At 37.1% G+C, this 24,632-nt stretch overlaps 1 protein-coding gene across 18 annotated transcripts in view; it reads right to left on the bottom strand.

The window, feature by feature from the left end:
• Positions 1 to 24,632, bottom strand: part of RBM47 (RNA binding motif protein 47) — a 149,633-nt gene that overhangs the window by 28,925 nt on the left and 96,076 nt on the right. For 14 of the 18 annotated variants that reach the window (XM_074324587.1, XM_074324591.1, XM_019751976.2 and 11 more), the window contains one exon: positions 4,282 to 4,405. The exons of 2 other annotated variants lie outside the window; for them this stretch is intronic. The gene's annotated coding sequence lies outside the window, so the exon portion shown is untranslated. Of the gene's footprint in view, positions 1 to 4,281; positions 4,406 to 11,459; positions 11,597 to 24,057; positions 24,170 to 24,632 lie in introns of those variants that run through there. 2 more of the 18 variants (XM_074324585.1, XM_019751973.2) reach the window with 2 other exon arrangements.

A 24,632-nucleotide genomic window follows, 5' to 3' on the forward strand; every position in this document is an offset into this window, starting at 1 on the left:
CGGCCCCTACAAAAACAGAAAATAACAAGTGTTGACAAGGATGTGGAGAAATTGGAACCCTTGTGCATTGCTGGTGGGATGTAAAATGGTGTAGCTTTTGTGGAAAACAGTATAGTGGTTCCTCAAGAACTTAAACACAGAATTGTCATATAATCCACCAATTCCACTCCTGGGTATATACCCCAAAGAATTAAAAGCAGGGATTCAAACAGATATTTATACATCCATGATCATAGCAGTATTACCCATATAGCTAAAGGGTAGAAATAACCCAAATGTTCAGTGCATGAATGGGTAAACAAAATACGGTATACAAAATGGAATATTTTTGAGTCAGCCTTAAAAAGGAAGGAAATTCTGTCACATGCTACAACATAGATGAGCCATGAAGACATTATGCTAAGTGAAATAAGCCAGACACAAAAGGACAAATATTCGGTAATTCCACTTATATGAGATACCTGGAATAGTCAAATTCATAGAGACAAAGTAGAATGGTGGTTGCTAGGAGCTGGGGGGAGGAAGGAATGGGAAGTTATTGTTTAATAATAACTTGTACAAACTGGTACAAAGTTTCAGTTTGGGAAGATAAGAAAGTTCTAGAGATAGATGGTGGTGATATTTACACAAAAATGTGAATATGTTCAATGCCTCTCAACTGTACACTGGTTAAAATGGTAAATTTTTATGTTATGCATATTTTACCACAATAAAAAAAAAATAGAGAGGTGTGGAAAACTAGTCGAGTCACTATATGGAATAAAAGGGAGGAAGGAATGCAGATTTTTCAGAGAAGACAGGAAAATGATTAGAAAAATGATGCACTAGGCTTTGTAACTTTTTTCTTCATGTTTGTGATTCAAATTGCAAAGAGATCAACATATTAGCAAATGAGACTTTTTAACTGTGTGAAATCTAGTCAAAAAGCAGCTGTGTTGTCCCAAGATTAGAGCCAATTTGAGGAACTACTACAGTTCCTTCATACTTTTAGATTTTGGAAGTTGTCCCAACATATATTTAAATATATATTTTCTGAAGTATAAAACAAACCAGTATTATAAAAATACTGAGTAGAGAGGAATCCAGAAAATATTTATGAAATATCTACCCTATGTTAATATGCAAGAGGCAATCTACCTCAGAGAGAAAGAGCAGTTGTCCAGTGGCAGGCTTTCTTGCCCAAGTTTGGCCCAGTCTCCCTGAAATTGCTCAGTACAGCTCAGTAGTTGAGTTATATAATTTTAACATTTTGGCAGGTGTAGGGGGGTAATGGTGAAGGAAGCTAAATATCATGAGCATATTTACCCCTTAAACCTGTCTGGTGTGTTCCAATTTGAAAATCTGATAAAAATCCATGAACAGTGCAAGTGTAGACTTTTAGTGTGCGTGTGTTTGCGGGGGCAATTGGTGCCAGGGTGGGGATGAAGATGAGACAGCACTAATCTGTAGAATGTGTCACCTTTAAAATCCTAGTCATGATTCTACAAACCTCTCTGTGAAGCTCATTGACCATCCTTTGCTTTGGGGACCCCCCCGCCTTTTGTATTTTATCCCTTACTTATGAATTATAGGTGGTAGAGCTAAAAGATAGGGGCCATCTTGAAGGATTTTCCTACTACTTCAATTTTACACTTGAAAAAATGATTCACTTGAAAACATTTCCTAATATTTAATGCAGGGAAACTTCTCTCCTAAAGAAATTGAAGTGTTTTCATTGCCAGACAATGGAAGCTATACAACGTATTATGTTGTTTACAGTTAAGTTTACATGTCTACATAATGACTTCTATTGTTGTTTTCACTACCTGTGTGTGTACTCACATCTTTTTACTAAAAACCACTTCAGATACTCTTTAGAAATCGACAAATTTGAGCCTCTCACTTTAAAGAAGAAATAGACCTTGAGAAGTTAGGTGAACCATCCAAGTTTAAGGATTTTTGAGTTTGTTGTTTGTCTGGGCTCACCAACTGAATTAAACTTCTCATAGACAATGAAAAGATCTTTTGTTCTCCTGAAGCATGTAGTACAGAAATGAAGAAAAGTGGTGATAATGAATACCAAGTGAATGAATGCAGGCTTCATATATGCTTTTCCCCGTGAAGAGATCTGAGACATTGATATTAATGCACAATGCTGATCAGATGATACTGTCTTCTAGTCTAGAAACTTAACATTGGTTGGGGTGGGGTGGGCCAGGGAGAGGGAATGGGCTTTTATCTCCTGAGCGTCTGTAGAAATATTGATAATTTTAAACCTTCTTAAAGTAGAAAGAACTCAATCTTCACATGTGTGCAGTGAAATTAACATCATCATATATCATTGGTAGGGGCACATGGGAAGGCAAGTACAATTTGGTACATTTCTGGAGGACAGTTTGACAATATCAAGAGTTTTACAGTGTTCATTAAAATTAGTTCATTCTCATTGGCCCAGTGAATCCCTTTATAGAAATTTACTCCAAGAAAATAATCAGAGACACAGGTAAAATTTATAGTCAAATATTTTCACCACAGTGGTACTTACAACATAATGTAATGAAAATAATCGTATATATTTATGTGTGATGTGACAAATATAATGTTTAAAGGTATGGAAATGGCTAAATTATGACATAGTTGTAGGCTAGAATACTTATTTCATTTCTCTACTAATGTTAACCTTGTTAAATATTTTAGAATATATATATATTTTTTAAGAATACACCGTGTTTCCTCGAAGATAAGACCTAGCCGGACAATCAGCTCTAATGCGGCTTTTGGAGAAAAAAATTAGTATAAGATCTGGTCTTATTTTCCTATAAGACCGGGTAATATAATATAATATAATATAATATAATATAATATAATACCGGATCTTATATTAATTTTTGCTCCAAAAGCCGCATTAGAGCTGATTGTCCGGCTAGGTCTTATTTTCAGGGAAATACGGTATATAGAATATATATATGAAATATTCAAAAAAAAAAAAGGAATATACCATAATGTTAATTGTGATTTCTTTGAATTGTGGGGTTATAAGTAATTTTATATTGTTTCTTTAATTTCCAGGTTTCCTTTAATGAATATGCTTTCATAAAAAGAAAAAAATTATAATTAAAAAAATAATTAGCTCTCCGTGTTCCTAAATTTAGTGGACTAAGTCCAGATCCCAGATAAGAGGATATGAAAAGAAGGGACTCTTTTCTCGGGGGGGGGGGGATGCTGTTGGGCACATCGGTGTCACCAGAAGCCCCTCCCTGACATACAAGGATCTATTACTTCTCCCTTTTGGAGCTATGGGAGGGCTGGGGCTGGGGAGGGCTGGCCGTGCAAGGTTCTGGGTGAAGGTGACAGAAGTAGCCTCTTTCTTTTATGCTTTGTGTCCATAGCACACATAAAATCATCACAGAATAGTAATACCTCTATCTGTAGAGAAGTATATAGTTTTCAAAGTGTATTTATATATGTTACAATTCACCGGACTGCCATGATTTAGAGAGCCTGACATGAGTTACTTTTACCTTATATGACAGGTAAGGAAACAAATTAGAGAAGACATGAGAATTGTTCAAAAACATACAAGTATCTTCTCTAGCCTGTACAAAGGATCCTTCCTTATGTCCAGCACTTTCAAAAGACAATGCTGATTGAAATATACCCTTGGCTTTTTTTTGCAGGGGGGAGGAGGGGGCATAAAAGACAGATAAAAGACAGATTATAGCCACTGTGCTATACACCTGAAACTAATATAAAATAATATTGAATGTCAACTATAACATATATATATATATATATATATATATATATATACACACACACATATATATGCACTTTACATATGTATATATATGCACTATATATATAGTCACGGGATGTAAAGTACAGCATAGGGAATATAGTCATAGTATTATAATAGCTGTGTATGGTGTCAGAGGGGTAGTAGACTTGGTGGGGTTATCACTTTGTGAGGGGTGTAAATGTCTAATCATTATGTTGTTTTGTACACCTGAAATTAATTTAATAAAAGAAAAAAAAGACAGATTATAAGCACTACATAATCATCATTCCTCATCTCAACTCCTAAAATGCTCACACATGCATACAGTAGCAGTTTTCCCTCAAGCCACAACAATAAGGCTTTATACTGTGGGTTCAAAATGACTTCTCATTTTGTATAACCACCATGTTGCCACATAAACACACACAAAGTACACCCTGTGTAAGCAGCAGATAGCTTGGTTGATAGGAATGAAAATTTATGGTTTTCCTTAAGGAGAAAAGGACACCAGCTGGTGTACTCACCAAAAACCACCCGTTTGATTTGTCTGGTCCTTTATAGGATGTAGAACAAGAATATGCAGGAAAATTCAGACAGCTTGCTTGGGATTCCTCAGTTCAATTTTTGGAGTGCCCTTTGAGGCAAATCCTAAGGGGTAAAAAAATTGCGAGAAATGTTTTCTAGTTCAATATAATTTTCATACACGCATTACTAATTTGGGGCCATTTTGTTTCAAGACTGGACTACCATTAGTCTATCATGTCCTCTACAAACCAAGAAATGCAACCCTTTATTCCCTTCCTATCGTTGAACACGCACTAGTAATAAGAAAATAACCAGTTTCTTCCATTTGTTGTATTTTTGCCTCTGTCTTCTTTAGAGCACCCATGACTTCAAGATGAACAACACAGTGTTTAGAAAGGAATACAGGTACAGCCTATACCTTTTGCTCATAGGGCCTTAAAAAGAGGTGGTGGTACATTGATGGGGATGGTAATATCTAGTTCATGGGCTGCCCCTGCCAAGTGGGGGTTTATGCTACACATCACTAATAGACCATCATCACACTCTTTCCTGCTGAATCCAGGGAGGGTCTCAAAATCCACTGAAACAAGAACTGCCATCCAGCTGATTAGAGTTGCTATCAAAGTGACTTGATGTTCTGCCCTAAGAGGTGTAGTTAACACTGCTGAGGATGTTCTTGGCATGGAGAGTCCCACAATTCCAAATAGAATTTGGAGTCCAAGGATAATCTTTAAAGTCATGAAATAGAAAATATGCAAATCTACGAGACTTAAGGTAAGTGTATTTCAGATGAGATATTAAAATAGATCTTAAGGACAAAACTTTTACCTTTATTTCACATCTGGTGGATATATAATCTGCCCACCTTTAAGAATATTCTCTCCTAACTATCGAGAGCCCTCAACAAGCCATGTAAGATTCAGTTTGGCACAGCGGCTCCAACACCAGACTGGTGGCTAGAAGACTAGTTTTAATTCTAGCTCTGCTGTGCCTTGTTCTGTGTTCTTAGGCAAATCATTTCACCTAGATGAGCCAAACTGTGCTCCCCTGAAGAAAATAAAGGAGTTAGATTGCCAGTGGTTTTCAAACTGATTTTTAATTTTTGTTTTGCTACTTTTTTTTTTTTTTTTTAGTGTAGAACCCATTCTCTAACAAAAATTTACCAAGATGCAGAAACAAATAAAATTGATAAAACAGGAGCTGACTGAAGTAGAGCTGGCGGGGGGGGTGATATGGGGAGGTAACTCCAGCTCACCACCCATTCTGCTCCATCGTCCACTGGGAGTGTGTGGGAACCCCACAGGATCTTTAAGACTACAGACAGCACAATTTGGAATCTGTTGATAAATGACCTCTAAAGTCAGCTGTAGCTCCAAAATTATTCTGCTGTAACTATCTTTATAATACAGTGACTGACAAAGCATCCAATGGGATCTAACCTGATGGAAATACACATAATAAAACTAAACCATGAGCTGAGTTTAATCCTTATTATCAATGAATTACTGGGGGGGGAAAAAGGTGCCACATTCTCAAATAAATCATAGAGAAACAGCTGTTAAACTGTTTACTTCTCAAAGTTTGTAATCCACACCCAAGTCTATGAGGATGGTTTCCTAAATGCTACGTCCTAGATGACACCTAATGATCAACATCATAGTTTTTGATAAATAAAACTAAATGTACAAATTATAAGGTGTGTCCATTAAGTTAATTCTACCGTCGAGGCAACAGAATAAAATTTAGACTCCTGCACTATTCATTTACTAGTTAAGTGAATCCAGACAAATTATTTCAACTTTTCTGAGCTTCAGTTTCCACATTCATACAATAGAGATAATTCCTTGCAGAATTATATGAAGAAGAGAGAAGATATTTACAAAGCACTATTACTGGAATGTATTATTTGTGCAGAATTGCAGAATTGTGAGTTTTCACTCTTCGCATAATGCCAAAATTTCCCCCTTTAAAAAATGTCATGGTAATGGACATGTAAACTCTATGAATTGAAAGCAAATTATTAATGTCAATAAAATTATAGGTTTCATGTAGTTTGTGTCATATCTTCATGGAGGAAAGAAGAATTATTGATGTTCCTCTCATTGCTATTCAAAGTAACAGAACATTTCCTTAAAATGAAATACTTAGGTTCAATTGTTTGCTTCTAGAATGACTCCACATTTCATAAACATTTTAACGTTTTGTCATAAAAAAAAATCTGCAACCAAAACCCGTATGTCACTTTTGTCCTGTGACTTCACATTGCTCCTGACACAATATTAGGTACCCCAGGTCACCCAGTTTGAGAAGCCCAGCTCTAGTCCCAATCCTTGATTTTACTGTGGAGGAAACTGTCTTACTGAAGGTCACATAAATAGGTACACTAAGACATGTGGAGAAATTTCTAGAGAAAAGAAATGGTTTCCAGACATTGGGTTAATTAATTCACTCCAATCCTCTCACCCACTCATTCTGTGAGACAGCTATGGATGTTGTCCCTATATCATGGGATCTGTATGAAGACCAAATGGGGAAATTTTCCAACATTCCAGTAGAAGGAAAATGCTACTCTAAACAGAACACTTTTTTTTTTTTTCCCCAGGGATAAGAATCTTAGGAGTCCCTCTTTAACAAATGGTGGAATCTGGGGACAGATGTTTGTTGGACTTGGGATGCCTGTGGCATCATCTTAATTTGCCTACCCTGATTTTTTTACCCTTTCTTCTTGTCATAGCAAATGTAGTTTTGAAAGCTACATTTTTGGAATGACGCAGGGTGTAAATAAATACATGAAATTAATAAATGTATTTTTCTAAAAAGACGGTCCAGTCTATTATCAAGTTCCACATCACATTCTGTTTGCTTCTCTCAACTCACAGTCACAAACGTCATCTAAAGGTGACTTTCTCAAAGTAACTTCTCACCCCCAACCCTCGACCGCCAAGGAATGAGAATTGTTTCTTAAAAGTGAAATCTTTTCTTAAGAGAAACCAACTGTCCACACCCAGGGATGCTGGTACCTGGGCCTAAAGCTACCAAGACACCAGGGGCAAGAGTCAGGTAATAAAATTCGAGTTCTCACTACTACCGGCATGTAACCATGGGCATGCCACTTAACTGATGCTGACATTAACACCTCGTGTAAGAAGAGTTGTTATAAGGATAAAATAAGATACTACATTTGAAAGCATCTTGTAAACTGCCAACCACCAGTTCCTGCCTGGACGCCTGCAGCAGCCTCCCAATGGATCATCCCATCCACTCTTGCCCACTGCAATCAATCTAGTTCTGATGGCAGACAAAGTGACCTTTTAAAAACACACAATTTGATCATATCACCTTCCTGCTTAAGCCTCTGAATGATCTTCCCACTGCCCTGGGATAACATCAATGTCCTTAGTAAGTCCTATGAGGAAGACTTTGCTTCCTTTTTCCAGCCTCATCTTGTGTCACTTTCCCCCTTACACATGCTGTTCCCAATGCTTCAAACCTTTGCCAGTCCCCCTGCATGGCCAGCTTATACTCATCCTTAAACTTCATTCCTTCTCAGAGCCGTCCCTGGAGCCCCTGGGGATATGTTCCTGCAGTGGCCTATAATCCTTCATAGCACTCAGAACACTAGGGTCAATCATATGAAACTGCCATTTTGGAGGACAAAAACTGTAGACTATTGGCAATTGTATATGGTTTCACCTAATAATTATTGGTATAAAAGTGGTCATCTCCAGTCAGTTGTAAACTTTACCAGGGCAAAATCTAGATCTGACTCACTATTATAATCCCCGTGCCCCACACCCAATCCTAGCACACAGTAGGTGCTTAATTGTTTAATTAAAGGTATTGTTACTACCTTTTTAATGCTAAGAACATAATTTTTATTGTCATTGGTTGTAAAAATTATGTTTTTATTCAAATATTACTTCTTTGTTTCATAGGAATGAAATGAAATGAAAAAAAATCACTTTTTAAGATTTTCATTTCTGGTGTTCCTGGAAAGCACAAATTCTATCTAGTAAGTATAACACATATCGTCAGGGATAGAATTTAGCCCAATGATGTTGTATCATTTAGGATTTTTTTAACTAAAATGTTTCTCACCAAAGAGCAGAATGAAAACAACTCTGAAAGGCAACCAGATGATTTGGACCAGGGGTGTCCAAACTGCGGCCCACAGGCCAACCGCGGCCCTCAATCCATTGTTAATTGGCCCGCAGCAAATTCCAAAAATACATTTAGTTTACTTAAATAAACCAGGTGAGGCAATACGTACTTCACCTCGAGTGAGTGGCCCGGCTGTTTGTGTATTTTACTGCATATGGCCCTTGGTGAAAAACGTTGAAAACAGTTTGGACACCCCTGATTTAGACTTCTCTCTTTTTACAAGCTTTGTCATGTGACAGCAAATCAGCTAGGGGGAAAAAGATAGCCTCTAAGAGTGCTAGACTTGAAATGGGAATTTTAAAATACACTTCCCAATGATATTCAAAAGGAATGCATCCTAAAATTTTCCCAAATCACCTTATCCAACTATACCCTATCTTGTGTCCCTCATGAAATGACCAGAGCAAAGACCAAGTCTAAACCAAGTTGGGATGATGTACAGGGTAGGCTAGGCTTATCAAGCTATGCAACTTAATAATACTATTAATGTTAATTATAGCTGACATTCATCGAGTGCTCATTATGCACCAGGCACTGGGGTAAGCATTTCTTGTACAATGCCTTATTTAATCATTGCCACAACCTCATGAAGCAGATTCTAAGGTTATTCCCATTCTAGAGTGAGGAAACTAAGACACAGGGAGGCTGCCCATCGGCTAAGGTCCCCTAAGCTGTAAGTGATGAAGCTGGGATTTAAACCCAGGAGGTCTGAGACCAGAATCTGTGCTCTTAATTATTCTGCTCTGTGGAAGAATCCAATTGCTTCTGCACCCCAGTCTGGAAGAGGAGAAAATTAAACTTGTGCTATAACAAAAGTGACAAATTTTATGTATTTATATTGCAGTTTCAGAGTCATTTAAAAGGAGTCAAAACTGTGAACGGCAAACGCATGGATTGTCAAGGCCCACTGTCTAAGAATTTTTTCAAGAGTCCCAATATTCAACTTTAAGCAATAAAAGGTATTCTTAATTTGGGTTAGAAATATATGAGTTCAGATTTTTGGTTAAAGAGTAGAGACTAATGTCAGAGACTCATTGATATCATGGGCTCAGAAACCCCTGGTTATCCATTTGTTGCTTAGATTCTTGAAGTTACCACATTTTGAAAAACTTTTGAGAAATCAGAGACCCCATGAAAGGAGTAAACAGAGCCTGCAATTTCACTTTCTACTGCTCAGTCAATAATCTCTAATCAGACAGTTCGTTCTTGCTAACATTAAAACAAATTATCTACCTCTTTTAGTAGCAAAGAAAATGAACATACGAACATTCACATCATAGAAATAGGGTTTTAAAAATAAATACAAATTACTAATCCTTTACACATGATTCTTAGGTGGTGGTTATTGAGATATCACTTCCCACCCCTTCCGTCTTTGTGCATTAACATTTGACCCTTTTTATAATATGCACCTTGTACCAGTGAAACCTAAGGCACCAGCTAGTTATTCATTAAACTTGGGTGCCAAAGGCTGACTTGTACAAATTACGCTGTTAACTGCCTGGCCTGGCCTGTGTGCAGAAGTGGAAAAAAGCAATCATCATAGCTGTGAAATTGTCATATCGGCAGAATTGAACTACAAATTGCAGCAATTCGTGCCTGACCTCTGATCCGTGAAGTTAGTTTAAACCTTTGAACCTCAGTGTGGAGTTGAGAAATAGCATTTACTTGTACTGGAGAAGATGGCTAGCAAGTATTCGCTGCTGTGAATAGTTAACTCTGCGACTGTTGGTCAACCACATTTACCTCCCCTAAGGAGTCAACCACAGTAAGAGACTATGAGGGAGGCTTGAGAATGACTTCTTATAAAACGGCATTTGAACAAATCTAACAAAAGCAGGAAGTTTCAGGATGAAATATTTTAAATGAGTACGTAAAAATAGTAAGAAAAGGAAGAATCTGAGATAAATTATTAGTCATTTATACTTAGTGATATGTGCACTAAAAAAATTCTCTTTACAAAACAGATAAAAGCAGTTTTAAGGAAATCCTTAAAAAAATTTACCAAATGGTACCGTCTCTCATGTTATATTTTTAAACAAATATATTGCTTAATTTCTGTTATAAAATACAAACCCATATTAAGCCAACTCTGGGAAAAAGCAATCATGGGAAACCACTTATACTTTCCTTCAAACCCCAATTTACCTTCTAATACTAAACATTAGATGTAGGCTAATGAATAAGTATAATAATATATGTTTCCTATGTACACAGTTTGTCACATTGATTTATCGTATTTTATTCATAATGAGGAAGGTTTTTCTTTTGAGGATTAGCTTCAAATGCTATTCAAATTGCTCCATTTCCAGATAGAAAGAAGCAGACTCTATTTCTCTGGTTTCTTTGAGTGAATATTAGAATAAATCTCAAATAGCACATAAAATATAACTATTCTTTATAATGAAAGTAAAACTAATTTGTAATCTTTAAAGCATATAACCTACACTTAATTCCATTTTATAAACTTTACTATTGGTTTGAAGAAATGGTTGATACAAGAGTCTTCTTATACCAGAATTTTTCTCAAAGAGAAAATGTCATTATCGCTAACCTTTATGTAGTAATTATCATACTAATTCCATTAATTGTTTAATTATCTCATACCTTAAAATCACAAATTTCTTCTTTAAAGACTGACTCTGAAATGACTTTGGAAAACAAAAGTGGACATAATTGGTAAATTTCTGCTTTTTATCCCACAGTTTAAATAGCAGCGATTTATGAAAAAATGACTTCGTGAAGATCTAGCTTTATAAACTGTGCAAAATGAAGAGCTGCTAGATTAGCTGACTTTTTTTTTTAAAGAAATGTTCGTAACTTAAGAATTTTGGTTTTGCTGCTGGTAAGGTAAATTGTGCAGCATTTGAAATTCTTACAAACTTCGCTTTTTCTTGCCTTCAATTAAAAACAAACAAAACGGATCATTTGTTTATTTGACCTGATCTAAATTACTTTAACCAAATACAACCGTCTCCTCCTACCATACAGGTAAAACAAATAAGGTGTACCCTACCTTTCCAGTCTTGAAATCTGGATGCGACAGGCTAATAGTCACAAAAGCTTTGCTTAAGCAACCTTCGCTCCCCATCCCAGGAACTACGTAACTCTGTTATGTACAGCACACGTCTCCTCATTGGTCAGTAAGCTTTGGCCACTTAAATGCCTTGGGAGTCATTTGCTAAGGGCACCTGGAAGGAGCTGTGAGGGGGTGGTACAGAAAGAAGGGAGGTGTTCAAGTTGCCAGACACAAAATGCTCAACAGCAGTCAAAACTTCATGGAAAACCCACTTAACAAAAGGATTTGGGGAAGGCCCAAGAACACAGAAGCGCTGGCGTTTCACAGAGAAGGAAACATAACAGAAATATTTTATTCAAACGCCAATACTAACCAAAAGGAAACAAATGATTTTTAAAATCTACCTTCCTAGAGTAAGATGGGTACCTACAACTGTGTACTGTTTCCACGCAGACAAGAAAAACAGTAATTCTTACTTCATTCAGGTTGTTGTTGGGGATTAAATGAATGAATACATGTAAAGTGCTTAGAAAATTTCTTGGCCTATAGAAAGTACTCAAAAAATATTACTATGATTTCTTAGAAATGTTATATTTTTAGCAAATACTGCTTTTTTTCTTACTATGTCTGGGGTAAATGATCTGGATTGAGTACCCTTTAGCTTTCCACCTAAGCACTACCAACGATCATATTTAGGATAGCTTGGTAGAAAAAAATTACACATGAACTAAACCCTCATTTTATCTTACTTTATCAGTTTGGAGCTGGAAATGGATTTACTGGTAAGAAGTGGAGGAAAATAGAAGGGACATAGAAAGAAAAAAGGGAGTATTAAAACATGATTCATTGATAATAAAAACAGTCTGTACATAACAACGGATCAGGTGGACCTGAGGCACTTAAGCAGAGTAAATACTCTCCTTTTCAAGCAGTTAGGAGATGGAACCACATCCAGAGGTTGACTGTGTCGGTTCAGGCAGTTGGGAAATCAGGGGAAGGGGAGCAGAAAGACTCCACACAGGCTCCTGAAAGCAAGTGACATCTGGGACTAGGGACCTTCTGAACCGGGATTAAAACGAGCTCCATAGCATACAAAGAGAGAAACACATCTGTAACTCTTCCTAAAATGAAAATTGTGGTCTCCAGTTTTCCCTTAGTGGTTATTCTGTAATTGTTAACCTTATTAAATTCTATAAACCTTAGCAATTTGAAGTAGCCCAGATGGGAAGTAAAAAGGCCAAAGGGAACAAGAAAGTTTTAAATCATTTATTTACCTATATATTTTTTTAAGAGAGACAGTTCTATTGCTCCCAAATAACATAATCTGAAGCTATCAATAGTGACTAGAAAATACCAGCTGGTTAGTAAAGAGTCAAAATCCAGACCAAGTCTAAGATTATAATCATGTTAAATATCATATAAAATGAAATTGCTAGGTTTTGATTGAAGAAAATTGAAGTAATCTTTCAATGACACTGAAGTAGTGCTTCCAAAAAACTACCAATTTTGGACTAAATTCCTCTTGGCTACAAATGGGATCCCAAAAATCTGCCTTTTATATAAGAGTAACTGAGTATACTACGTAAGAATTTTTTTATAAACTCTGGGGGTGTGGCATGCTGTAAGCATTAGAAAGGTTGTATTTTTGGTGTGGAAGTTTGGTGTGTGAGCAGGTGTTTGCATGCGTGCGTGTATGTACATGTGTACACAGTTTTACACCAAACATCAAGAATGCAAAATCTTAGGAAACAAACCATCTCAAGATGATAAATTTTAAGAGTAAGGTAGTAAGGACAGGGCAGCTTTTCACTGAATACTTGAAAGCAATAATTACAATCACGGCCTGCCCTAAACAAAAATAAGCAATTTTTTCCTTTGTTTTCTTTGAACAAAGTTAATTCTAAAGATACATGCACATAGGCACACAGATATCTATGGTCTTTGTAAAAACAATGTACACTAGCTATAATGAATTCAAACAATATAGAAAAGTACACAGCACAAGAGTAAGAGTCACCCTTTCTACTATTGCCATTCACATTGACTCCTACTAAATAGCCCTCGAGGAGGCAAATGTATAATACATCAGTGGCATCACAGTCCATGTGTCCCATCTGCTACATTCGCTGTGTAAACTTCTGATGAGTCTGCTTACAACTAGCTCAAGTCATCTCTTGAGGAGTGATCCTTTGTCTTAACAAATCGCCCTTGTTTTAAGAATGACAGGAAAAATATAGATAAAAGAAGAAAAAAAAAAAAAAAAAAAAACAGATGCAAAATAGAAGCTTGAGACCAGATAAGCTCTAAAGTAGATTTGAAAAAAGAACAAGAAACAAGATTCAGGCAGGTGTGGGAGGAGGAAGTGGAGCTCTGGTAAAGACATAATATGAAAGCAGGAAATTGCTAGGTGAGCTATTTTGAATATAAGTAACGCATACTAAGGTCACCTTCACATCCTAGTAAGAGCATTTTACAAGAAGTATTTTAACTTATCTAAAGGCTGAGGTATTAGCTAATGTAAAGATCAAGTGAATGTGTATTTGCTTCCTATATAATAGTAGTATATAATTTGCCAGAAGTAGATTTTACGCCATTCAGAATTTCAGCCTTTGCTGAAATTGTTTATTGTATTAATGCATGACTAAAGCATCAGAGGAAGAAATTGTACACATATACACGCTGAGGTACGAGCCTGCATCTGAAAAGGTGTTGAGTATTGGACTGAAGCCGTGTAATTATGTTTATTGGTGGTTTCAGCAATAATAGTTGGCGACGAAGCTAACTAATCAACATTGAAAAAGTGAGCTCAAAAAGATGAGGGCATGCATGCACTCACAGGAGCGTCCTCCTAAAGAATGTATGTGACACACAGAGCCTACCAGAAGAATGGTGATATTATAATAAGGATTAATGCCTCCACAGCTTTTGGTTTACACACATGCAACATACACAAGGGCGTGGCCTCAGCTGAATACAGCGGTAACATCCCTTTACCTGTCCCCTTCTGTCGTCACTTTAGACCACAAAGTCTTCCTTTGTTTTTATAGAGCAGTATCCACACAAATGTACGATTAAAACCACCATAGCATTCTCTTTCGGTTAATTTGTTAAATATCCCATTAATGGTATCAACAGGAAGAATTAAATAAGGGACACTGACATCTCTGGGATGAAGAGTTTATCTTATCTGGACATTAAGGAAGAATCTGAGGGCTTTCATTTTAAAATGTAAAGTGGTATCCTCTCAATTAGTACCATCACTTCAAAGAGTAAAATTATAACAGGAACTAACATTAGTATATTTCATTCTCAATCAATATTATCAAGTACCTTCTAAGTGTCAGGCCCTGTTCTAGGTACTGGGGCTACGGCAGAGAGCCAAACAGAAAAAAAAGTCCCTGCCCTCATGAACCCTATAGACTCATGGTGGAGAAGACATTGAACAAATAAATCAGTAAAATACATAGTATGTTAATTGATAAAGAATTAAGGAGGAAAAATAGCAGGAAAGGAGAATAGGCATATATGTGTGTATGCGGGGATCTGCATGGTGTCTGACTTACAAGGGAAAGTATATTAAAAAAAAGAAAATATATTTACTAGTTATCACTTATAAAAATTAAGCTTGTGAATCCCTTTGATTTCTAGTGGGACATGCTTTTAATCTAAGCATATATCTAAACTCATTTAAGCTGTATGTCAAGTACTTGTTTACATAGTAAGTAGTAGCTCCTTAAAGTGGACATGGGCAAGGTGGCAGACGTCTTAAATACAATAGGAGGGGCCAGGTACTTGGTACTGTGAAAGGAAATCCAAAAGAGAACATAATGCTATTGGAGGATTGTTTTGAAGTAAAACTAACTTTGCACTACTTTCTCAGGTTAGCAGGAACTTCAGAGGGTTTAAATCGGCCAGGCTGGGCTTCTCTGGGATCTATCTCCAACCACCTCCACTCTGGACTCTGGCTCCTTCCCACCCCCTGCACTTCCTTTTAATCCTAGTCTTTAGCCCCACCCTGATTGCAGATGTGAATGAGCTCCTAACCCTTAGAAATGTTCACCTTGACCAGGAACACTGACTCAGAGAGAGAGAAGACATAGGTGGGAGTGGATCAGGACTACTCACTTTTCTTCAGAATCTAAGGTTTCAGCATCCAACACTGGATGAGTTAATCCGAAAGCTTTGTAATATTATATGTTGTTATGCCTACTGGAGAGCCTGTCTGTAACTTCTTAGACAAAGTGAATGAGAGAATTACCCAATAAATCAGATGAAGTATAACCCCACCCCATCTCCAATCAACTCCCTCCCTCCCAAGCTTTACTCAAGCAAGAAACATTTCTTGTTTAACTTTAGAATTTAAATGTGTCACAAAAGCAGTCATGAAGAGCCCAGACTTCAAGCACCCATGTTTACTATATCCAGTGACAAGGGTCCATTGGGTGAGGCAGCCAATGAAGAGGCACAAGGCAGAATCTTCACCTAAGTGTCCTGTCTAACTTTCACTTAAATGTATCACTTCATAATAAAACCACTTGAGCTAACTCTTCTCTGTGGTCCTTGTCGGATACCGGACACTGTTTCTAAGTGCTTCACATACATTAACACATGTAATCCTCATAAATGCATTTCGATGTAGGTACTAGTATTGTCCCGATTTTACAGATGAGAAAACTAAGGGACAGGTAATAAAGTAAGTTGTTTAAGACCAACAAATAGCAAACAGTGGAGCAAGAATTTGAACCTAGGAACTCTGGCTCATAGAGGTCACACTTGACCACCTCTAGGTAAGTAGACTGTCTCCCTCCTGCCCTCCCTTCCTCTCTTCTTTCTTTGTTCCTAATCACCTGCCTCTCTATCTACCTACCACCCTTCACCTTGTTGCTCTGCTGCCAGTAACAGGCATTTCTGTTCTTACAGGAAAAGCTTGGGAAATTTGGAGATGGTATCTTTGCAGCCAGGTAGGGAAATTAATGTTTGGTGAGTAAGGCCGTAACTTTAAAAAGCCTTTAAATTAAATCTAATTTAAATCTAAAAATAATTCTCTTTGCATTTTCTCTCTAAACTCTTCCTCTATCCTAGGCAGCATTCTTCATTAATTTTTGTAAACCTGTTAAGACTTTATGGTGATTCCTTGCTGCCCCTCTAACACAGTAAACTGTAGGGTCTCATAAGCTTAGCAATTATGAGTCTTTATATATCCCATGGTAGTTTTAACAGACTTTTTATTTTTAAAAAAGGAAGTCCAGAATAAATATTGAATGTGGGTGGAGAGGAGATACCTATTACAAAGTCATAAATAATGTGCAAAAGTCCAACCCCGGCGTTGCACTTTGGCTAGAGAAAGCCAACTCCCACAAGTCATGATGAAAAAAGTAGATCCCCACCTCAGAATGGATAGTCAGGTTAACAAGAGCTCAGGAAGGGCATGGTTTAGCCAAGTTTTGCTCTTTAATAAATGTGTTTATACTAATTTCCTCAAAATTGCCACAGAAATCCTCTAGCATTCTGGATTTTCTGAGTACTGTGCTTTTCCACCATTCCAGTGGGTGTTTACTGAGCACTTTCAGTAATAACTCGGAGGTGTTATTCAGGCACGGGGTGGGGGTGGGGGTGGGGGGCGAGAGGTGGGAAATGCAGTCAAAGGCCTGCCCCTGATGTGGTCTCTGTTAACTCGGAGCTAATAATCTTTTTTGAGAGACAATGGAAAGTCAAAGAATTCGAACATATAAAATACAAGGTGAAACGAAGCACCGTGAGCTGTGTAAGCACGAAGAGCTATGGAGTCAGAGAGCATTGTCAAGTTGACCAGAGCCCATGTGGAAAGCTTCCCGAAATTTAGTCACGTTAGGTTACAAACATGGGCAATTGCAACGCCCCCAATTTTAAAATATGCACTTTCCTGTAGCTGTTTACTTCGATTTTTTTTTAAAAAAACTTTTTTTTCTGAAGATTTTGTTTTTATTTCAAGAATTGGATATTATCAATATTGGTATTAACCTTAAGTCTGACATTTTAGTCAATCAGGAAATTGAATCTTGTCAGAGGCTTGAATAGCTGGCAAGGTATTAAATAAGTTATGTTGTCTTTAAAAGACTGTGAACACTTGTTTTCTTAAGACTTTTGGGTTTGGTTCTTGTTTAAGCTTAATTACCTATTCAACATAATCTTTCACCACTTTCTAAAAAGAGCTTTTACATTTTTTGAGAACATAAAAGTAGATAGTCTAAAGAAATGTGAAAGAAATACGGAAATAATAGAAACCATGCCAAGAAAAATGTAACGGATTAAAACTTTGGCTACTGTGGATCTGTAAACACTGGTTAAGTCATTAATGAGAAACATGAGGGTATCTTTAAAAGATCAATTGCAAGGCTGATCAGTTTAGATAGGGTGCTAAAATTAGAAAGGAGTGTGTGTGTGTGTTCAAGAAAAAGAACAACATAAAATAGTACTGAAGTAAATAGTTTAGTTATAATGAACTAACTTATTATCAGCAAATAGTAACTTTGTAAGACGCTTGAATTTTTTCCTTTTTAAATTAAATTTATTGGGGTGGCATTGGTTAATAAGATTATGTAAGTTTCAGCTGTATAATCCTATAGTATATCATCTGTATATTGCATTGTATGCTTACCACTCAAAGTTTAGTCTCCTTGTCACCATATATTTGACCCCCTTTACCCTCTTCAACCTCGCCCCACTCCTCTTCCCCTCTGGTAACCATCATACTGTTGTCTGGAGACTTGATTTTGAATTGGTTACATAAGCTATTCAATCATTCAACAAATGGTTACTGATTATCTACTGTGCGTGGTTTTGTTCTAGGCCTTGGAGATAGAGTGAGAACCAAGAAAGACAAAGTCTTTCCCATCATGCTGGGGAAACATCATCAACAAGCAAATATGTCTGTTTTGGGGAGGGAGGAGAATGATAAACACTGTGAGGAAGAATAAAGCAGGGTTAGGAGGAAAAAATGGGGACTGTTTTGGCTGGATGGTCAGGGACGTCCTTCCTCTCTGGAACAGAGATCTGACGAAGTGAAGCAGTTTGGAAACCCAGTAAAAAAGCAACCCAGAAGAAGGAAGGAGAGGCTGTGGCAGGGAACAAGCTTGGGGTATCTGAAGAATAGCCAGAAAGGGGCAAAGTGGCAACAGAGTGAGCAAAGCAGGCAGGGGTCAGAGGAGGGCCTTATTCTAAGGACTTCGGGTTCTATTGGGCATATTGTAGGATTCTGAGGAGAGAAGCGATGTGATCTGATTTTCTTTTTCTTAAGATCTCTCCGGTGTGGAGAAGAAATCACAGGCATGCAAAAGAGGAAGCAGAGGATAGTTTGGGAGGTTCTGGTCATCCAGAGAATGGGATGGTGGATTACACTAGAGTGGTAATGCTGCGGCGGTGAGAAGTTGACTTTGAGTTATATTTTAAAGGCAGTGTTGACAGAGCTGGTTAATGGATGGCATGTCGGGCGGCAGTGTCCAAGATGACTAATATTTTCAGCCTGAGCATTGGGAAAAGGGTAGTGCGATAATACCATGTCAGTCATATGGGGTAAAACTCTTTTTATGGCACGGCTCTCAGTCATAAGCAGTGAAAACACAAATGTATAGGGTAGATGTTGCTAATCATCAGGCAGCATATTAAAATGTTATTTTTAAAAATTTAGGTTTTAGGCAATGAACTCCCTCAGTCCTTAACTTCATTGCTAAATACATTGTGCAAGAACTCTGTGGTCCTCTCCACTTCTAGTTTTCTCTTGTACTTTTAATCATTTTTTAATTCAAAAGGACGTATGGACAACTTATCAGGGCCAAGAAACAAACAAAAAGCCAAAATATAGTCACCGCGACCTACATTATTAAAAGAGATAAATCACAAATTTAAGAGACACACTGGGTGGGTAGATGGGGGAAGGGGTTATACGAAAGGTCCATATTCTGGACCCTCTGCCAAATTTGAGGGAAACAAAGACTTGCATAAATAAGAACCTGCCTGGAAAATTCTTGAGACGCTCCCAGGGCCTCGTGGAAAGTGGAGTTGGAGTACTCTAATGAGTGGGCACCCCCTCATTCTCCACTCGACAGGCCTCTTTCCCTCGTACTGCCCTCTGGCTTTTAAGTCCACCTGGCCCCCCTTAGCTTTCTGCTCTTTGTTGAGTTCATTTTCTTTCCATCTTGGCTTTATGACCCTGTTCTTATATAGTTCCCCTCATGACTGGGATCTGTTTTTGCAGATTTCCCATGACTGGCCTCCCTTCTCTCTGTCCCCCCAACACTACAGTCTAGGACCTCCTTCCCCCCACCCTTTAGGTCCACTCCTCAGTTACATCACTTGGCCCTTGCTTTCCATTCTTCCACTGAAAAAAAAATTCTATCATCTATTTAGATGTCTTATTAACTAATAACATGAAATATGCCAATGAAGTTACAATGATATGTGTATAGTATTTATATTTTAATGTCTCTCTTCTAAGAATTACAAGTGACTCTCACACACAACAAACTGTCCAACCTCACATTGGTTAGCAAATTGTATATTAAAGCAAAATATTATAAACAATATCACTTTTAACCAATGAAATTAGCAAATATTTTTAACAAATAATGCTAATATGTCATTCTTTAGTAAGACAAGTATAAATTGATCAAAACCATTCTTAAAAAAAGAAACTTTATAACATATATAAAGAGCCTGGGGAAATGTTTGTTGCCTTCACTTAGCAATTATGTCAGTAAGATTCTATCCTAAAGAAACAATAAAAAATGAAGTTTACATGCAAAGATGTTTATCTCAGAATTCTTTATAATAAATTTAGAAACTACCCAAATGCTTGACCTTAAGGGAATGGGTTTAAAAAGGTGGTTCATAAGCCACTAAAAATTATATGAATTGTATGGCCACTAAAAATTACATTTATGAAGGATTTTAATGTCATGAGTAAAGGTTTATATGTGAGACTAAGAAAACAGTACAGAAACAGTACAGTGTGATCTCAACTGATACTATAGAAATAAAAACTAGAAAAATGTACAAAATATTAGCTGATTGTCTCTGGATGGTAAGAATATTGAATATGGGTGATTTAAAATTTTTTATGTACTTCTGTATTTTAACATTAGGCACACATACATTTATGTTATATGTCTTTAGCATATATAACTTTGATGATCAGAAAAATTAAAATGATTTGATAAACAAATCTCTTTATTCTGGCCCCCATTCTTCCCTTTGCAGGCTATCGTTAAGTTCTGCCAATTTTTTTCCTCTATTTTCTCACTGACTCAGTTCAGCACTAACCATGCACAACCTTCCACCACTTCCACCCCTTTGCTTCTGTCCCTGATAACCACTTACCCTGTAACCATCCTGACAGCAGTAGGAAGAACTGCCTACGTTAAGTACAGTTGGGATCACATTACTCCCATGAAGGGAATTTGATGTGATCCTTGGTCATCCATAACATTACAAACTTTTGACCATGAACTGCAAATCTTTGGTTATATTTGACTACAATGCCCTGCATAATTTCCCTTTGTTTCTCTCAACCTCAATAGACACACATCCACACACAAAATCCCCAAGATGACCTTTCTATTTTCTCTATCTAACCAGGTCCTTGTTTTCCTTCCTAATTCTCCGCTAGAATCATCTTCTTGAAGTGTTCTTATCCAGGTATCTACTTTTCTGCAAACAACTTTTCTGCCACATTGCTTCAGCACTTTTCTTTTCTTAAACATTTGTGTTTAAGCAATTATGTGTTTGTCATTTGCAATCAGACTTGCAAAAGAGATGGAAATTCCTGTTTCATCAACAACATTGTCTAAATAGCAAAATACTTCTAGTATACATAAACTCTAAATTCACATGTGAAAATTAAAACTTATACACAGAGTTTAAGACCATCTTGTAATAAATGAGATATGCCAGTAGTCAGGTTTTTTGTTTGTTCACACAGTTGTCATTTGCTTGTCTGACAAGATGGTAATTCTTTCTGAAGTATATCCAAGGCATTTGCTTTCGATCCCTCCCCTGCCTAGTGAATACACACAGAAATTCACTAAATTGGGCCCTCAATAATTGCTCTTGACAAGAATTTCAAACTATTGGCAAAATATTTTTGTCTTATAACATGGAACCATAAATCATAGTAAGACATTTTAGCTTATTAAGAATGATGGTGAAACAAAGACCTCAAAGCTCAATCTTTCTAGCGGTTTGGTGAATAACTATGGAAATGGCTAGGAAGAATAAAGTCGCATTAACAGTTGCCATCTCTGGCTAGGAAGGATATGTATGTGTGTGCTCCATCAGTTCCACCATATTTGTTTCAGGCTTCTGATTTGAAATCCATGTGCCTCTGACACCTCAGTGCCCTGACAAGAACCTCATTTCTCCAGCTTTGTTTTACAGACAAGGAAACCAAGAAATGATGGCAGTGGAGGAGCTTATTAACAGTATGTTTTTAGAAATGCCAACACTGAAATTATCAGAGTTCCAAGTGAAACTATGAAAAGATTTATACGAAAATTACTTTGATCTGAAGTGTTAATGAAAGTAATAGTATCAGTCATGACTCCTTATAATTACTCAAATGGACAATTTTTTAAATTGGAAAACCACATTACTGTGAAAATACGCTTTTATGAAGAGGAAGTAGATACACCTCAAACTTACAAGCATGTGATTAACAGTAACTGCTTATTAAATTTCTTTTGAGTGGTTGTCACTAATGCATTTATTGGAAGTAAAACTACAAAGAAAAATCATGAATAATTGAAGAAATAGAATACCATTAATGGTACATTCAGCTTTCTTACAGAAATGAAGGAAAAATTATTACATAAAAAAACCCTCCATTTTAGACTCTTCATATGCACATCCATATATTCCAGAAGACACATCAGTTAATAATTGAACTTAGGTTGGAGAATTAAACAACTAAACATAGTAGCTAATGTTGAAACAGAATTTATCTAAGTTTCAAATTGAACTGAAAATTGGTCCTAATTATTACTTTTCTATCAAAAACTGAGCATTAAGTGGAATTTCAAAATAGTTATTAAAATAAAATCAAAGACAAACTACAAGTGGAGTGGGTTGCAACACATATAATAGTCAATTTTCTTAATATGCAAGAGCTCTTATAAATCAATAAGAAAAACATAACCCAATAAGTATGAGTATGAGTAAAGATATGAACAGGCAGTTTGCAGGAAAAGAAAATTCTGTGGCTAATAAACATAAAAATATGTTCAACTTTATTCAAACTGAACTTTGTTCAATTACATAAGTAGAAGTCTAGATAACAAACAGGGATTCAACTCATTTGGGATCCCAGAAGTCAATGCCAGTACTTCTCTCAGCACTCACTGGAGTGCAAGGGTCCTAAAATTCCAATAGCCACCAAAAATTGCTCCCTGTGCTGCCCTAGGAGAGGACTATACCATGAGTAACCTTCGAGCAGTCAAACGTCATCTATTAGCTCTTTTACAGCACAGTGGGACTTTTATTGAGGATTGACAGATGGAATTGAATGATACATAAAAGAAACTAGAATGAATCAGTTTCAGGAATTGAGGAGTCCTTTGTGGTTAGTGATTTCACCTCTACATCATCTATTTTTTTCTTATCAAAGACCAGTGTCTAGATATGATGGATAACACACACACACACACACACACACACACACAAGCACATACACCTTTACACCTGCCTCGGTGGGTGTGGCTGCTGATTCTAGGCCACTCTAATTGTCTGATTTAGAACCCACGGCCCACAGTCTCCTCAGCACCTCACGTGCCCCATCTCTCACATCCTTACGTAGTTATTTGTAAGCATGGCTACACAAAGAACAAGAATGGCATGCTCCATGTATGAAGAAATACATACAATTTAAGTGTTATTATTAATATAACTATACCTTCGACCATTTATACTAAATTCAGTCTTCCAAAAATACAAATCTACTTTTCACCCATCATTGGATAAAATTCATCTTCTCGATTTATATACCAAAGAAAGGTGATTATCAATTTGTAGACTGAGTTATTTCCTTCACTTTTCCCCTAGTATTTTCTAATTTCTCTGCATCTACAGGTCCAGAAAAAAGAAGGGGAATCTACATTACGTCTATTACTTAGTGATGCTTTTAATAAAAATGGGGAAAGAAAGAAAGGGAGAGAGGGAGAGGAAGTTAGGGAGGGAGAATAATTAGTACTGATGGTAGTTATTCTTCTAATTAGAAGACCTTGGGGAAAATCTCTTTAAAATATTTTATTTCAGGGGCTGGCCCGGTGGCTCAGGCAGTTAGAGCTCCATGCTCCTAACTCCGAAGGCCGCCGGTTCGATTCCCACATGGGCCAGTGGGCTCTCAACCACAAGGTTGCCGGTTCAGCTCCTCGAGTCCCGCAAGGGATGGTGGGCTCCGCCCCCTGCAACTAAGATTGGACACAGCACCACCTTGAGCTGAGCTGCCTCCCAGGTGGCTCAGTTGGTTGGAGCATGGGCTCTCAACCACAAGGTTGCCAGTTCGATTCCTCGACTCCCACAAGGGATGGTGGGCAGTGCCCCCTGCAACTAAAATTGAATACAGCACCTTGAGCTGAGCTGCCGCTGAGCTCCAGGATGGCTCGGTTGGAATGCGTCCTCTCAACCACAAGGTTACCGGTTCGATTCCAGCAAGGGATGGTGGGCTGTGCCCCCTGCAACTAGAAAACAGCAACTGGACATGGAGCTGAGCTGCACCCTCCACAACTAAGACTGAAAGGACAACAACTTGACTTTGACAAAAAAAAAAAAAAAAGAGAAAAGAAAAAAGGGCCTGGAAGTACACACTGTCCCCCCAATAAAGTCCTGTTCCCCCTTCCCCAACAAAATCTTAAAAAAAAAATAAAAAATTATTTCTTCTTACAGGTAAAATGGAAATAATTATTTCCCTATAAAAACCTCAGAGATGTTGCAAGGGGAACAATATACGGTATATATACATGAAAATTTTATGCATTTTCAGGAAGAGAAGCAATATATTATTAAAATGTTTGCTTATTATTTTAATATTAGATGTTAACGTTTATATTCAAGTGGTAATACCATTAAAATATTGTCTAGCTATAGTTAATAAAATATTACTTTGCTTGAAGGTTTGAGGATTATCTTAGCTAATACCATTCA

This window comes from Rhinolophus sinicus, linkage group LG02, assembly GCF_036562045.2.
Source record: "Rhinolophus sinicus isolate RSC01 linkage group LG02, ASM3656204v1, whole genome shotgun sequence".
In the NCBI taxonomy this organism is placed as follows: domain Eukaryota; kingdom Metazoa; phylum Chordata; class Mammalia; order Chiroptera; family Rhinolophidae; genus Rhinolophus; species Rhinolophus sinicus.